The 12704-nt window shown below is 35.9% G+C and overlaps 1 pseudogene; it reads right to left on the bottom strand.

The window, feature by feature from the left end:
• Positions 1-596: 596 nt before the first annotated feature.
• LOC109449569 (cysteine and glycine-rich protein 2) lies at positions 597-1085 on the bottom strand (annotated as a pseudogene).
• Positions 1086-12704: the final 11619 nt, after the last annotated feature.

Below are 12704 nucleotides of genomic sequence, written 5' to 3'. Positions count from 1 at the left end.
GAAATTTAAGGTATGTACAGAAAATTCAAAGAACAAATTAAACCAAATTCTCTTCACTCAGAAAAAATTACCATTAACATTCTTGTTTCTGTTTCATACTCACAAAACACACAAATATGTGATTATGGAGACAGAGAAAGAGAGCACTTGATAAATTTTTGAATGAATGAACAAATGTTTGAATAAATGAACAAATGAACTGCAAAAAAAAAACACTAATGGTTTGGTCTCGATTGCAAAACAATGCAAATAAGGTTGAAACTTAATGGGATAGAAGGTGTAGCATATTATATTTATTTTATTTTAATTTAAAATCTGTTGAAATAATGTATTCAAATAGTAAATGTTGCACAGGGAATTGTTTTGTCAAGCTGGTTTTATTTGAAATGTGAAAAAAAAAAAAGTGGTTGTTGAAAATGCTGATGAATACAGCAAAAGGATACAGTGCTCTCTTCCCACCAGTCAGCCAGCCCATCCAAGGACAGGGTAATATGCGGTCATTAAGTCCTGGTAGAATCCCACAGTTTAGTGTTAGATTACCTGTGCCCAGATTGTGTAGATATTCTCAGCGCTTTATCTGCTCAGGGTTTACAACTTTACTGAGAGTGAACAAGGGCTCCTGCCCCTTGGCCATAACCAAGCCCTTCAGATCCAAGTTCTTTGTACAGTATCCTTTGCAATACAGTTCACCTTCTTTCTTGGAGTTGTTGATTCAAGACTCTTTCCTCACTTGACACATCGGACACCATTTTTGTGCCAGGGCTTTCCAGCTCTAATGATCTTCTCGGCAGTTTATCTAGAATCATCACATCTGGAACATTTCTCAGTGTCTTTGGATTTCTGAGAAGATTTAGAAGTGTTTGGATTTGTTGCGAGGTTGAATACTCTCTGGCTTGACACCTAGCCTCTTACCACCATCCACTTTGAGCATGCAGGTGCCTCAGGTAACCATTGCCTTTTGGCCCAAACTTCTTTCCATAGCAATTCTCTTACTCGTGAATTGTCACTGTCGTGCTGTCTAAAATTTTCCTGCAAATCATGCACAGAAAGCGGCAGCGGCAGAAGCTTCTCCCATCACACTGCACTTCTTCCATATGGGACACCATGCTTACACAGGCCAGATGCTCTTTCCAGATCCCCAGACCTGCAATTCGAGTTTGAGGTAGGACAACACACTGTGGATGGAGCTAAAGGTGGAGGGTTTACATGGCAAGTCAGGGAGCCCAGGGAAATTTTTACAAATTTGAATGTATGGACACATATTTCATGTAATGAAACTTTTAGAATTGCTCTCAAAACATTCTCTGACATAATCTTTATATTTTTTCCTAATCTATGTTATCTCAACAATGATTAATTTATATATTTAATTGCTGAGTATTGGTCCTTAAAATAGCACTAATTATTTTCAAATTCACTGTTATTTGAAATTATCCTCTGTACATATGAAGATATTTATGTCTTCATACGATGCATGTTCAAGTATTTTTCTTAGACCCTTAAAACATAATAACTGCATTGGGAAAAAGACAATTCAAACAACACGTGCAAACTAATTTGATAAACAAACTTCAAACTAACAGTCAAATTTTATTGACTGTTTTGTTGTTCTATAGTCAGTATGGAAATAAATGGACTATAAATAATCAGGCTTGTGGAATATAAATCTAAACTTGTCAGACTTAGCTAGTTAGAAACTGTTTATTTGGTATGAAAGACAGGCAAAAATGTTTCCTTGTCACTTTTAAGTTGCTGAACATTTCTATATATGCATATTCCCTGGGGATATTGGAAATAGAAATCCCTCCCACCCGGAATTAAGTACAAGGTTGTCCAGAAGCATAAACACAAGGGGTAACATTTTACCTTTAGCTATGTTAATGCAAATCTGGTCACAGTCATGAATATATTATTTTTACTCTTCTGGATCTGAGATTGCTATATCAGAAATGGAATTTTAGCCCATTTATCCTGTGGATATAGCACATTACATATGTACCAGAGAGCACATCATTTTTGTTCCTTTTTTCTGGTATTACAAAATATAGCCGGTGGTTCATTTTCTTACAAAATCTGAGAACTCTCTCCAACCCCAAAATAGTTATAGCACCAACAGGCTATCTTTTCAATGTAAACCACAGCGCTGCTTGAGGCTACTGACCCTGACAGGCTCCCTCTCTAGGGTTATCAGATCAAACAAGATGACTGAATTGATCTCACTGAGCTTAGTGAGCTTAGTGAACCTCTGGCTAATTCCATGAAGCAATCTTACATCCCTTGAAATTGCTGAGTTGTTTTATTCAGTCTTCATCATATTGAAAAGTCACGTTAGGATTGTATAAATAAAGTTCAAATTTACCAGACTTTACCCAGAACCCTTTATAGATGGCTATATTTCCCATAAATACGTATTTGGATGTTTGGTGTAGTGTGTGTGTGTGTGTGTGTGTGTGTGTGTGTGTGTGCGCGTGCATGAAGGAGGACAGGAGTTTGTGGTCCTCAGATATCTTGTATTACATTATTGCATTATTTTGTTTTCTTTATCCACTCAAAATGCAGAAGCCATAGACAACAACTAAATACAAAGTCAGGCAAGAAAACGTAATGTATTTGTGGAAACACACCAAGAAAATGTGAAACTATGTCTTTATTAATAATTTAGCTTCTATTCATATTGCTGATATATATACCAAAAGTATTGTTTTTCCTGTCATTTATCTTACTTGTTTTCATGAACTCCCAATATAACTATAGATGGGGCCTGTTGGGAAAGTGAGAAGTCCTGTATGTACACAATAGACAATCTATAAATGGCAGTCTATTTTACTTGTCTAGGACTTGATCTTGAAGGAAAGAGATTATGAATCATAATAATCAAAGTGTTGTGTCCCAGTACATAAAGATAGCTAATGTTTGCTGAGTAATTAGATAGGCCACACAAAAGCCAAGTGTTTTACATGAATTATTTCATTTAATCTTCTCAACAACCTGGTGAGATATGCACTATTACTGCCTATTATTTGCATATGAGGAAAGTAAGTCTTGGAGAGCTTAAGTCATTACTTTTTCTTTTTTCAATTTTTAAAATAAACTTTATTTTTAGTAGAACTTAGATTTACAGTAAAAATGAAGGTAATAAAGAATTCTCATATACCATGCACCTTTTTTCTACTATTTATTTATTTTTAAAATTTATCTCTTTTTATTTTATTTTATTTTATTTTATTGAGAAATATTGGGGGACAGTGTGTTTCTCCAGGGCCCACCAGCTCCAAGTAGTTGTCCTTCAATCTAGTTATGGAGGACGCAGCTCAGCTCCAAGTCCAGTCACCATTTTCAATCTTAGTTGCAGGGGGCGCAGCCCACCATCCCATGCAGGAATTGAACTGGCAACTTTGTTGAGAGCTCACGCTCTAACCAACTGAGCCATCCGGCCGCCCCTCTGGAAGCTCAGCAGCAGCTCATAGTCGTCAATCTTGTTGTGGAGGGTGCAGCCCACTGGCCCTTGTGGGAATCGAACTGGCAACCCTGTTGTGCAGCGCTCCCTTTTCTATTATTAATCTACTTTTTCTATTATTAAGATTACATTATTATGTACATTTGTTACAGTTATTTACTCAATATTGATCCATTATTATTAACTAAAGTCCATACTTTATTTATATTTCCTTAGTTTTTACAAATGTCCTTTTTTGATTAAATTTATTAGGGTGACATTGGTTAGTAAAATTATATAGATCTCAAGTGTATATTCTATAATACATCATCTATATATTGCATTAGTACCTAACTTGTGTTCTTTTTTTCAGGTTTATTGATAAATAATTGACATCACTGTATAAGTTTTAGGTGTACAGCATAATAGCTTGATTAACATATATTGTGAAATGATTACCACATTTGGTTTAGTTAACGTCCGTCACCTCACATAGATAAAATAAAAAGAAAAGATATTTCTCTTTGTGATGCATAACTTGTGTTCTTAAATAACGTGCTGTAACAATGTGGGGTTCCCCCAGTGTGAGAGTACCCTGAATTACAAGACTAAATTTATGTAATTATCAATGTGAAATTCAAACCAAGCCTTTATTTTGTCTTTAACACTTAACCACACATACAATTGAACACTGGGTAGATTCTCAGTGTAGTTGCCAGCGTATCTCCGGTGTTAACACTTCTAGAATGAAGATGATGCCTTGATCAAAAGATAAAGAAGGAATGCTGTGGAGAGATTTTGAAAGAGGACTGACAGTATTTCCTAGGTTTATCACTGTCCTGCACTTGAAACATCAGATTATAATAGAGTGTTTAAAGAATCAGAGCTAATAGGTCAGTCCTGTCTTTACATAAGGTACTCTTATTCTTTTCAGATACAACTTAGCCCAATCATATTGACCATCACACACTGTGTGTAGAGTTGGGTAATGATCTCCATCAAATAATGAGTGCAGAGGGTACACTTCACTCCCGGTGCCTTCTGTTCCAGCTGTTTCTACTTATCTTAATTTTTGTAATTGGGTTATAATTGGGCTGTGAATGAGACTTTAACATGGGAATTGGAGCTTTTCAACAAAAGGGTTTACTTCTTTTATTGTTTTGTGGTTCTTAACGTTCAAAGGACAATTTCTTGCTACATGTTAATTAAAAAAAATATTACAAAGTGTTTAAGACAAGCTTATGGCATATAAAGAATAACCTATTTATATCTCCACAGATTAGACAATTTGGCTGCAAAAAAAGCCCTGTTTCAGACAAATTCTTCAATTTGTAAGGGCATGAGACAATGTTTACTTAGAAATTATTACAATGTCTGATATCTGTTTCTGACATTATCTCCAAGCCTGACTTCACTTACTAAAATGAGAGCTATCAGCTGGACAAAGTTTGAATTAGGATGGTAAAAGTGAAGTCTAAGCCCTTGCTATTCAAAATATAATCCTTGGATCAGCATCTCCTGGCAGCACGTTGCACATGCAGAATCGCAGACCTGGTTTATTTTGATCCTATTAAAACAGAATCTGCATTTTAACAAGATCCCCAAGTCATTTATATGCGTATTAAAGTTTGAGAATTCCTGTTAAATACTAATTATAGCAACAAATCAAAGGCAATTCTGTTAAAAAAATAATAATAATTCTTTGTCTCTTCATGCATCTGATCATACATTAATTAAGAAAATGTGAAATCTCAACTAGGTAAAGTAGTCTAATGACAATAGATTTAAAATTTTAATAACCTCACTACTTTAGATTAAAAAATAGGTTAAAAGATTTAAAAAGCATTATGTAAGAAAAGCACAGAGTCAGAGTTGAGTTGGAAAGTGTTATCATGTTGGTTCTTCAGGCTGTTCTCTAAAGAAGCTAGACAGTTCAATTTTCTTATCCTCCATGAGTCAGTGGTGCTGTAAGTTTGAAGACTGATGTAAGGGTGTAGAGTAAGTGGAAAGTATTTCATTCCACCCATAATTTTCCTCACTATGTTGTCTCATTCATTTTAATAACCATAGACCTCTTATTTATTAAGAGGTCTTATTTATTTATTCACTCTACCCAATTAAGTGTACTTTACCATTTAAAAGAAATTAATCAATCATATATATATATATAGGTTTTTTTTTAAATTAAAGTTTGTTGGGGTGACAATTGTTAGTAAAGTTACATAGATTTCAGGTGTACAATTCTGCATTACATCATCTATATATCACATTCTGTGTTCACCACACAGAGTCAGTTCTCTTTCCATCACCATATATTGGATCCACTTTACTCTCATCTACCACCCTCCCACCACCCTTATCCTCTGGTAACCACTAAACTGTTGTCTGTGTCTATGAGTTTTTGTTTCTTCATTTGTTTGTCTTGTTCTTTGTTATTTTCAGTTGTATATACCACATATCAGTGAAATCATATAGTTCTCAACTTTTCTGTCTGACTTATTTCACTCTGCATAATAATCTCAAGATTCATCCATGTTGTCCCAAATGTTCCTATTTCATCTTTTCTTATGGCAGAATAGTATTCCATCGTGTATATAGACCACAACTTTATCCAATCATCTATCGAAGGACACTTTGGTTGTTTTCATGTCTTGGCCACCGTAAATAAAGCTGCAGTGAACATTGGAGCACATATATCTTTACGAATAAATGTTTTCAGGTTTTTTTGGTTGATACCCAGGAGAGGGATTGCTGGGTCATACGGTAATTCCAGTCTTAATTTTTTTGAGGAACCTCCACACTGCCTTCCATAGCAGCTGCAGCAATCTGCATTCCCACCAACAATGTATGATGCTTCCTTTTTCTCCACAGCCTCTAAACACTTGTTATTATTTGTCTTGTTGATGATAGCCATTCTAGCTGGTGTGAGGTTATATCTCATTGTGGTTTTTATTTGCATTTCTCTGATGACTAGTGATGTTGAACATTTTTTCATATGTCTATTGGCCATTTGTATGTCTTCTTTGTAGAAATGTCTATTCAGGTCCTCTGCCCATTTTTTAATTGGATTGCTTGTTTTTTTGTTGTTGCTGAGTTGTATGAGTTCCTTATATATTTTGGATATTTTTTAAAATCTTGTTCCAAAGGAACAGATTCCTGAAGATGGCCATGCAACTATTTATCCGAATGTCATCTGTTGCTAAGCATTGATGCCGAGGTGACTTAGGTGAGATATTTGCAGTTGTCCTATGAGAAGCAGGACACAGTTGTGAAGTTTCTCATCCTGCCAGTGGTCATTTTGTTCTCCTCTTTGGTGTTTTTTGATTTGAAAATGTTATCCCATAAATTTCATCTTTATTTTCATTATTGAACTACCCAGTTTCTGGCTGAGAAGGGGTTTCATAATTTCTGTAACTGGTTTGATGACCAGGACTGGTACTGTTTGGAACCAGTCATTGGAGGGACAATTTACCCAGGCTTAATGATTATCTCTGATGCAATTTAACATGCACTTCATTTTATCCATGTTATAATCAACATTCAGAATGTCTATGTCCCTGGCCTTTCTTTTCTCTTCCTTCACTATCCTCATCAAGTGTTACTCTTTAAAGAGCTCAAGAATGCAAGGTCTGGGCTCCCTGCTGCTTCTGTAATTGCCATAGCACCTGAATTTATCTCCTGATCTGTGGATGTATTCTGGGATAATGAAGGGATGGCTGTCTTTTGCATTCTGCTCACCTACTACATGTTGATTAAGGCAGCAAACATTGAATCTGTGCATTGCTGGCCAAGTACACCCTTCTGTTGCAGGATGCTAGCAATGCGTCCACCCGGAGAAGGGCTTCAACCAGTGGGTTCTTGGCACCACACAGGATAGAATTCAAGCACCAGTCAAAATGCAAGTAAAGCAAGGGTACATTTATGTAAGCAGAGGAGCTGCAAGAAGCAGGCTACTCCATAGACTGAGCAGCCCAGATCCTGCTGGTGTTTAAGCCTGTTATAGTGTCCCTTTAATTAGGGGCTGTACATTCAAATGCATAAGAGGACTATTCAGTGGTTTTCTGGGAAGGCGCAGATTTCTTTTTTTTAATTAAAATTTATTGGGGCGACAATGGTCAACAAAATTACATAGGTTTCAAGTGTACAATTCTATAATACATCATCTGTATATTGCATTATGTGTCCAGGACCCAGAATCAGTTCTCCTTCCATTACCATATATTTGATCTCTTTTACCCTTTTTACTATCCCCTTCTCCCCTTACCCTCTGGTAACCACTAAACTGTTGTCTATGTCTATGAGTTTTTGTTTCTTTGTTTGTCTGTCTTATTCCCTTGTTGTCTTCAGTTTTATATCCCACATATGAGTGAAGTCATATGGTTCTCGACTTTTTCTGTCTGACTTATTTCACTTAGCATAATAATCTCAAGATCCATCAGGAGGAGATTTCTTGGAAGGGCTCCATCGGCCATTTTGTGTCCTTTTATGGTCTTTCCTTTTCTGACAATGGTGGCATGGGCTGCGTCTTCTAGCATGCTAATGTACTGTAATGAGTGTATAATGAGTCTTACAGTCACTGCTAGGTGAAATCCATTGCCACGTTGGTTTCAGTGGTCGCAGCCAGTCCTATACCAGCTCCCAGACTCCCAACCATCCATCTCGCCTTAAGGTCTGTTGATAAGATTCAGAAGGGTGGAGATTTCTTGTCCTATAGCCTGTCCTGCTTCCGAAACCTGCCTTTTATCTACCTTACTTCCTTGTTCATATGGTCTCTTCATTGGAAGAAGTATATATTCCTGATCAACTCAATCCCTTTCATGTACTCATGTAGGTGTTCACAGGACATTTCTCCTAGAGGATGCATCTCTGTGGCCTTTTGTACTGTTTACTGCCTGAGCACCATGTTTTGGATGAGGATCTCCTTTGAGTTTGCATCTCATCTTATCATCAGAGAACATGGCAACCTTTGTGGTCTTTGCTCCTTGCTAGATCTGTGCCTTTGGAGATTACCTGTGTATCAAGTTGAATCCCTAGCAATTTGAAGCTCTTTTATAGAGTGTTGCCTCCCTGGTAACTTTGTCCTTCATACTGTGGGAACTCTCTTTGTGCTGACTCTGGATGGGTTGTTTCTACTCATTGATGGATCTATTGTAAGCTAAGAACCACGTCCACATTCTTGGTGCTAGCATCAGCCAATAATCTGGCCCTCACACTATTTAATGTCACTTGCAATCATAAACCCTAAATAACACAGGTATAAAAATGTCTTCATTGTCTCTTTGATGCTTTACTTCCTTAAAAGGATTTTAGAAAAGGTGAGGAAAAAAATAAGATTAAATTCAAATCTATGTGGTGAGTATGTGGATGTTTGGCATAGTCTGTTTACTTTATTGAAATTTTAATTGTGTCACAATAATAATATTTTAAAATATAATTTTGTTTTGGTAAAATAGTTTTAACGATTAAAAATGGAGAAAAATGCAAAACTTCTATGAACAAGCTTTTTAGCTTGCTATGCTATTGCTGACTCAGCAGAGGAACCCCAGGAAAGTTTAAGTTTTGTGTCAAGGAATATTTTTCTGTGGTTTCTTCTGTCTGAATTGTCTTGTCCCCCCAAAACACAGATCTTTGTCCCAATGTTACCAGAATAAAAGGGCTCTTGGTTTCATCACAGGCAAGAATTCAAGCATGTACTGAATTAAGCCACACAAATAAAGCCAAACAAGTAGTGTATTTATTAAAGGAAAGAAAAAGAGTATACTCCCAAAATATTGCGAGTGGGCAGGCCAGGAGAAGAGCCACTGCCCCAAAAAACAATCAGGCTTAGGATTTTATTCGAATGAGGCTGCAAGATATTCAAGACTTAGTTGCAGGTCTTCCTCACTGACCACTCCTTTCCATTGGGGAGAGGGATTTTTCTCCTTATTCGGCCCTTGTCGGAACTGTTATGATGACACAGGGGTTGGAGATTTCCCCCTGCCTGCAATGCTAATATAGTAGTATTAAAATCCATTACACTTACCTGTAGCTGCAGCTTTTCTTAAGAATGATACCACCTCCTCCTTCCCTTCTTCCCGCCCTCTCCCCACAGCCCTGTTCTTTCTGTCTACAGTAGCACATACTGACCAGATATTTTATTAATTGAAACCTTCTCAAAAAACACCTTTCCTACTCAATAACTAATAATTTCCTATCCCAATTCTCCCCATTTCTCTTCTGTACTTTACTTTTCTCTACAATAATTAATGTCATTTTCTTTTTTGTCTGTATTTTTAATTGAATGGCTCTTACCACTAAAACATAGGTTCCATAAGGACACTGTATATCCAGTATCTATAACAGTGCATGCCACATAGTAAGTACTAAATAAATATTTGTTGAGTGAATAAATGAACAATTAAATAGACTATCAGATAATGTGTCCTTACCCCCTTAGAATGTCTTGGTGTGTGAGATTTGGGATTAATATTTATTGGAAATCCTGTGAGGCCCTTGAAGGTTCTGTTTCCTTGACATCTGTCGCTCTGCAGCTTCTTGACATCTGGATTAAGACCTATGAATTCATAGATGGTTCGAATACATAGGAGCTTCTATTAAGATTTACAACCAACAGGAATAGATATTGTGAACTACCACAGTGATCCAAGATAATTTAACCCTGGGTAGAGCAGACACATGTCAGTGTAGGAGCTCTTATTCTTAGGATTCTTTATGCTTCATAGCCAGTTCAGTGTGAGTTAGCCAAAAGAAATCAAGGCTTTTTCATAAAGATCTACAGCACCCAGGAGAAGGGCACATAAATTTGATGTTCTTTCCCATTCTCAGTGGTGAGAACTAATAACAGTAACTGGGAAGAAAAATAAATGGTAAACACTTAAAACACAGAGGAAATAATAAACTGGACTCAGATAGCCCAGAGAAAGAGAAACAGAATTGCAATAAATGTCAATTTTAGAATGCCACATTTCTGATTCCTTTTCATAGTTGGAGTTGCATCTTTTAGATGTAAGAAAGATGTCTCTACTGAATGAGTGAAGTGAATGCTATTTATGATGTATAATGAGGTGCTTTCAATTAAGAGTGATACTTCACCCATTTATTCCAACTTGTTTTAAATCACAAGATGAGAAGTATGCCAGGTCAGCCATCTTCCCAAGAAAATACACCATTGAAATATTATCATGTGATGATGTAGATATCATAAAATGATGGAGGAGGATATTTTAATTCAACTAACAAATGAAAATAGAAAAGTGAAAGATTTTTTCACAATCTTAGAGTAAAAATATATTTTCTTTTCAGTTTTTGGTCAAGTAACACAATGGATTCTCCATGACCCAGAAAAACCTGCCATGCTAAGTACATTTCTTTCTCTGTGAAGTTGAGATCAAGAACAAATAAGGCCTCCATTTAAAAAAAAATTAGTTACAGTTTATATTCAATAATATTTAGATTAGTTTCATGTGTACAGTATAGTGGCTAGACATTTACATATTTTATGGAGTGATGTCCCAATTAGTCTAGTACACACTTGGCACTATACGTAGTTATCGCAACATTATTGTCTATATTCTCTACACTGTACTTTACATCCCCATGACTATTTAGTAATTACTGATATGTATTTCTTGATCTCTTCACCTTTTTCATCCAGCTACCCAACCCCACGTCCCCTCTGGCAACCATCAGTTTGTTCTCTGTATCTATGACTGTTTTGTTTCTTCATTTATTTTGTTCTTTAGATTCCACATATAAGTGAGATTATATGGTATTTGTCTTTCTCTGCCTGACCTCATTACCTAGCATAATACCCTCTAGGTTCATCCAGGCTATCATAAATTGTAAGATTTCATTCTTTTTATGGCCAAGTAATATTCCATTATATATATGCACCACCTATTCTTTATCCAATTGTCTATTGACGGGCACTTGGTTTGCTTTCATATCTTGGCTATTGTAAATAGTGCTGCAATGCATATAGGGGTATATATATCTTTTTGAATTAGTGTTTTGGATTTCCTCAGATGGTATCCAACGCCCAGAAGTGGAATTCCTGGTCATGAGGTAGTTCTGTTTTTAGTTTTTGAGAAACCTCCAAACTGCTTTCCATAATGGCTGCACCAATTCCCAATCCCACCACGAGTGTGCAAGAGTTTCCTTTTCTCTACATCCTCATCAACACTTGATTTTTGATTTATTAATAAATGCCATTCTGACAGGTCTGTGGTTTTAATTTGCACTTCTCTGATGGTTAGTGACATTGAGCATCTTTTCATATATCTTTTGAACATCTGTATGTCTTTTGGAGAAATGTGTTTTTGGGTTCTCTGCCCGTTCTTTTTTTAAGGGATTGTTTGTTGTTTTGGTGTTGAGTTGCATGAGTTCTTTATACATTTTGGAAATTAACCCCTTATCAGATGTATCATTGGCGAATATTTCTCCCATTTAATAGACTGTCTTTTCATTTTGTGGCTGGTTTTCTTTGCTGTGCAAAAAACATTTCAGTTTGATGTAGTCCCATTTGTTTATTTTCCCTTGCCTGAAATGACATGTTCCCCCCAAAAAAATTACTAAGACCAATATCAGAGAGTATACTGCTTATATTTTCTTCCAGTAGTTTATGTTTTCAGGCCTTAAATTTAAGTCTGTAATCCATTTTGAATGTATTCTTGTATGTGGTGTAAGATGGTTGTCCACTTTTGTTTTCTGCATGTATCTTGTCCAGTTTCCCCAACACTGTTTTTTGAATAGACTTTCTTTTTCCCTCTGTATATCCTTGCCTTTTCTGTCATAGATTAAATAACCATGTAGTCATGGGTTTATTTTGAGGCTCTGTATTCTGTTCCATTGATCTATGTGTCTGCTTCTATGCCAGTACCATGATGTTTTGATTACTATAGCCTTGTAGTATAGTTTGATATCAAGTATTGTTATGCCTTCAATTTTGTTCTTCTCTCTTAAGATTGCTGTGGTAATTCAGGGTGTTTTGTGATTCCATATGAATTTTCAGATTATTTGTTTTAGTTTTGTAAAAAATGCCATTGATATTTTGATAGGAATTGCACTAAATATATAGACTGTTTTGGGTAATATGGACATTTTAATGACATTAATTCTTCCTATCTGAGAGCACAATATAAACTTCCATTTATTTGTATCTTCAAATTCTTTCTTCATTGTCTTATAGTTTTCTGAGTACAAAACTTTTACATCCTTGGTTAAATTTATTCCTAAGTATCAGATATATATATATATATATCTTTGGTTT

This window comes from Rhinolophus sinicus, linkage group LG03 (assembly GCF_036562045.2).
Source record: "Rhinolophus sinicus isolate RSC01 linkage group LG03, ASM3656204v1, whole genome shotgun sequence".
Taxonomy (NCBI): domain Eukaryota; kingdom Metazoa; phylum Chordata; class Mammalia; order Chiroptera; family Rhinolophidae; genus Rhinolophus; species Rhinolophus sinicus.
The sequence above is the reverse complement of the archived record's forward strand: the minus strand, read 5'-3'. Positions and strand labels throughout refer to the sequence as shown.